This window comes from Wasmannia auropunctata, unplaced genomic scaffold, assembly GCF_000956235.1.
Source record: "Wasmannia auropunctata unplaced genomic scaffold, wasmannia.A_1.0 LD334262.1, whole genome shotgun sequence".
In the NCBI taxonomy this organism is placed as follows: Eukaryota; Metazoa; Arthropoda; class Insecta; order Hymenoptera; family Formicidae; genus Wasmannia; species Wasmannia auropunctata.
The window spans coordinates 130,985-136,518 of NW_012028628.1; the positions used below are offsets into that span (position 1 = coordinate 130,985).

General features: G+C 36.7%; 1 pseudogene; it reads left to right on the forward strand.

Moving 5' to 3' along the window:
- The first annotated feature begins 1,729 nt into the window (after positions 1-1,729).
- On the forward strand, positions 1,730-5,313 carry LOC105458882 (annotated as a pseudogene).
- The last annotated feature ends 221 nt before the right edge of the window (positions 5,314-5,534 follow it).

Below are 5,534 nucleotides of genomic sequence, written 5' to 3' on the forward strand. Positions count from 1 at the left end.
ATAATTGCTTTTATTTTGTTGCAATTAATTAGTTTAAAGGCTACGTTAATTTCTTTTTTAATTTAATTTCTTAATGTACACTGTGTAAATAATATTTCACCTGTTTACTTTTCATAATTGGGGATATTCCAATTTTTTTCCTTTTTACAATAAATCACAACCGAGTTTCGAATACTTTAAGTGGAAGCCGCTGCCTGATTAAAAGTTTTTCTTTACTTTTGCCTTGTCTTGTAATTACTTAGGGTGAAGCTTCGAATCGAGGACGATCTAACGATTTTGCGATACCGCGGATTTATCCGCCATTAAAAGAATTCATGACCCTCCTATTTAAATTGCAAAAAATGCAACATCGATATGTTTAGGATCGTAAAGGCTTTAAATAATAAATACAGATGTTTAATGTAAAAATTATGGAAAAATGCAAAGAACATTTTAAAATTCCTCTGTATGCACATATCTCGAATATTTTTCTTAAAATTCTGGAGATAAAACGAATTAAATAGAAATAAAAGATTTAAAGAAAATTTCAAGATGTAAAGACGAAAAGTTCAAGAGGTTTTTGTACAAAAATATTATTTGAATATTTCCTGTAAAAGTCAGATTTTCTCAATAAACAATGAAAATAAAAAGTTACAGAAAAAAAATTGGATGATTCTAGCTTCTATCGAGAAAATATTTTCGAATAACCTCTAATAAAATAAGCTTATTCTATTAAACAAATAAATATATTTTGTTATTTTATTCTTTATATAAAATAGTTATTATGTTGTAATATATAAAAATTTGACGAGATTTTTTTAATTTCTTTGTACATTTTTATGTCATATTCATTACATACTGCCTTTAATAATATTAATAATAATTCTTGTTAATCTAAATTAGTACTTATTATCACAGAAAAGAATTACTGTCGAGATATATGAAAGAATCTCTCGGAATGCGTTCGTCGATTGTTATTCGAGAAACGAGGAAGAGAATCCTTCTTTTCTTCATTCTAAATATTTCCAACACAAGAACCGGGAAGTCATTAACCTCCTTTCGCGTTTAATATGCTACCGCTGTGTCACCATTCCGTCGATGTAGTAATTATAAAGATTGTGAGCGAACGAGCATCTTGAGAATGTGCCCGTTGTTTCATTATGTCGAATACTGATGTACAGTCGTGCGATTACTTCGTATCCGGGCGATATATACTTACTGTCGCTTTGTAATGTCGAGAAAAATAAAGTAGGATGAAGTATCCTCGTCTCTCGCTGCGCTGTTAAGTTACGCTGGTTTCCTTTTAGGAGCGACAACGTTAATTATGATTCATATAATCCTCGTTACACTATTCGCGTGTGCGCAAAATTCTCGCGTGTGAGAAACTTTATTTATCATTTCCGCGTATATATACCATATTATGTTTTCCTCATTATTATTATTGCATACGTCGTTCAATTTTCAGAATACATTACAGCTAATGTAGGGAAAACAATTTCAAACAAGAATGACAATTTCGAGTAGCTAAATATATATAACGTCGCTCGTGACGATGCATCCATTGCGAGGCTTGCACAAATTGATACATTTTCGCCGCTTATGTTAGAAGTGGCGGGCTTTACTCACAAGTACAAATGCTCTTGAAATGCTTTTATTAGACGCTCTGACATCGATCTATTCTAGTTATAGCTCTAGATTATAACAATGTGCTGAGAAATGCACCTCTTTCTCTCTCCCTCTCGTATAATTATAGCTAGCTACTAGCTAGAGGCGATTGCATTATATAGAGGTTCATTCGCAAGTAAATCCTCTTAATGGCATCGCCTGTAACACATATATCCACTGAAACATTTAGGTAGTTCCTCGAGAGGCCTTCGCGTATTAATATCCATTATCTATCTCATGCAAGCACATTAACAAGTATTTTAACAAGCGTATCGCATTCGAATTTAAAATGAAAGATTATAGGCGTTAATCTCTGATCATTGGCGCTGATGACACACATGACACGTCCCACGAATAAAATTTTCACGAAATTCAGACTGCATTATCGCGCAAATTATTGATGAGATATATCGCGTATTAATGCATAAGAGGTGTTAAAGCAAATTAAACAAATTAATATCCTAAATTTCGTTCTTTCAGAGCAATTTTTGATTGCGTGCAATTAATGAGAAATCCTTTGATCTCCCTCGCTGACCGGTGCAAGTTCATTAAATAGATTATTCAATTTGATAGAATTTACGTGGGTTCATCGAAAAGTAGATCGGACGAATCGCTCTCGACGCGTCCCGTATACAACCGCCTGTCGTTTTACAGAGGTATTTAATATCATCGAAAATCTCGATATCAAAAATGGTGCTAAACCGAATGGTGGAGCTTATTAAACTATTATCATGCGTGGCAATCAAAATGGAGTTTTAATCCTCATTATCATCTCGACCGATATTATTCCTGCGACTGATAAAATTTGCGCCCGGACCAATAAACGCAATCATGGATATACGAAAATTAACAGTGATCCGTGCGAAACAGTCGTCGCGAGACAATTCAGTGCGATTTAAACTAAATTGTGCAAGAGATGATGAAATGTTTGCAGGAATACTTAAAAGACTTGATTTGGAAATTGAGGAGGATGGGTCTCATCCTAGAAGAAAATATCCACAATAATTGTACGTGTGTAAACTCTATGTATAGAGAAATATGTTTAATATATGTATAAAAAAGACCTTCGAAAGAATACGTTTAAGAACAAAAGAGATGAAATAAAAGTAAAACGTAAATCAAAAGAAAAAGAGTAACAAAGAGATTAAAGTACATACGTAGTAAAAGTACATGTACATATATTTGAGTCATTTTTGGCAGAAAGTAACATACAGAATGATGCTATGCAATATTATTTTCGCTAATAAAAGATTATGGCATCACAATTGTGTATTCGCTATTATATAAGTAAACTGGATCTTGGACCAGCGATAGAAGTACTGAAGTCGCAGCTGCGCGAGAAGTTATTTTCTCAAGGGATTTCGAGAAGAGTACTGAAATATTTTTTCAATTTTCCAATAACGCAACAAAATATCAATCAATAATCTAATTCAAAGCTTGAAACATTTCGAAGAATCCTGAAATGCAATATCTAATAATATCGGATATCAATCACCGCAACGTTAACGTACGTAATTAAATCGAATTATAAATGTGTATCGTGACGATGAAGGAATAATCGATCTATTCGCGATGATAAAAAAAATAAATAATTCATCCGACGACGCTTTCTTCACCATCGCGGACTTACGAACATCATGAAGTCCAAAACGAGCGAGGGATTACCCACGAGAAACCGTTCTCCGTAACGTAAACGGTGGGCCTCAACATTCGTCGCATTCACCGTCACAATGATGAACGTAATGGCGGCGACGTCGACGGGCCTACCTCGAGTGGAATCCACGTCTTCGTCGATCCTCATCAACAACACCATTACCGCCTTCAGCACAACAGCGACCACAACAACGGCCGTAAATGTGACGTCATCAGCGGAATACCCGACGGTGGAGAATCTCCCCGAGAATGTGAACGTGCTGTTGGTGGCGATCAAGGGTATCATTATGGGCACCATCATCATCACGGCGGTTTTGGGCAACATGCTGGTGATCGCCAGCGTGCGGCGGCATCGTCGTTTACGAGTAGTCACCAACTGTTACGTCGTCAGTCTCGCGGCGGCCGATCTCCTGGTGGCGATGTGCGCCATGACCTTCAACGCCTCGGTGGAGCTCTCGGGAGGAAAATGGCTCTTCGGGACGGTTATGTGCGACCTGTGGAACTCGCTGGACGTGTACTTCAGCACCGCCAGCATCCTACATCTATGTTGCATCAGTGTGGATAGGTATTATGCCATAGTGAGTCCGCTTGAGTACACGGTGATAATGAAGCAAAGTACTGTGGGATGTATGCTGGGTAGCGCTTGGATCCTGCCGGCGTTGATAAGCTTTATTCCGATTTTCATGGGATGGTACACGACAGAAGAACATCTAGAATACATGGTCAAGCACCCGGAGGTACGGAGAAATTACTTTTTGTCTTTAAATATCTTTAAAAAAGAGTGTTTGATGTACGAGTTATGAATATGGAAATCCTCGTTAGCCTTTCAACACTATGAGCCAGCTTGATGGATAAAAGATGGAATATTTTAAAATTTTTAAAAAATTTTAAAAATAAAAGACTTGTAATTTTAACGATAATAAATAATTTTTTGACAACTTTTTATGCAATTTTCTTGAGTATTTATATTTGTTTAGTACGTTTTATATTATTAGATTACATTAACATTCTACTAGTATGCGACATGAAATTTGATATGAAATAATTTCAAATTTGCGACATTCTTTGATGTTCCAGAGTTGCGAGTTTCGAGTGAATTTACCATACGCGCTTATCAGTTCCTGCGTTTCCTTTTGGATCCCAGGCCTGGTAATGATTATCATGTACTGCAAGATTTACAAGGAGGCGATTCGGCAACGAAAAGCGCTCAGCCGGACGTCCAGCAACATTGTCCTCAACAGCGTGCATCATCATCGATCATCTACGCGGCACCATCATCATCAACAGATGTTGCTGCAAGCTGCTGCCGATACCGGTGAGCTAGCCCTTCACACAGCACACTTTGCAGTGCCCACGGAGCTCCACGCCGTTAACGGTGAGTGGAACTCCGTTCATTATGTGTGTATTCGTTTACATTCGTACACAAGAATAAATAAAACTTGAGATTAAAAAAACTCAAAACTCTTTATTGAGTAAATATCTAATAAGTATATTTAAACATATCTAATATCGTGCGATATCTAAAACAAGTTCGTGATAACTTCTTAGAAAAGAATGTTTTATTGAAAAGATTACTTGGTCAATAATGTTCAAGGAAATATTTAAAAAATTTGATATAGAATAGAAAATAACAGAGAAAATACGAGCTGACTTTTCAGTTAGCAGTCTCTCATATTGCTATCTACATGCATTTACGTTTAAAAGTTATATATGACTGCTAGGTATATGTAGTTATGCATTCAAATTCAAGTTCAAGGTGTGAATGTCTTGTCAGCACAAAATTTCGAACTCGTGCGACGAAATGATAAGAATTAGCAAGCGACAGTTACGCTCGCGGCGCAAGTTTAATGCAGCAATCAAGACGTGAAACGCATATTCTCGCATCGCGCGTCTACTGGCGTGGTCGTATATTTCGCTAGAAATGGTAAATGTTCGCTCGCGTGAAATCCTCTTATCTCCTTAAGCCATTATACGAACGCGAATGTCCCCTTCACCTCCACGTATAGAATGGCGTGCAGAATCCGCTATTTCTACTGTAGTATCCATAGCGTATTTTGCGCGATTACGCAGCGAAATGCGTTCCCATCACCCAATATAGAGCTTCCTTCCTAATATCCTCGGAGATCCATTTTGGTGGCGACATCGGTTTAGCTCCATATTCGATCGATATAGGTTTGAACAGAATGTTTCGTATATAATTATTGAGAGAGTTAATATATTATTATAGCAAGAATAAT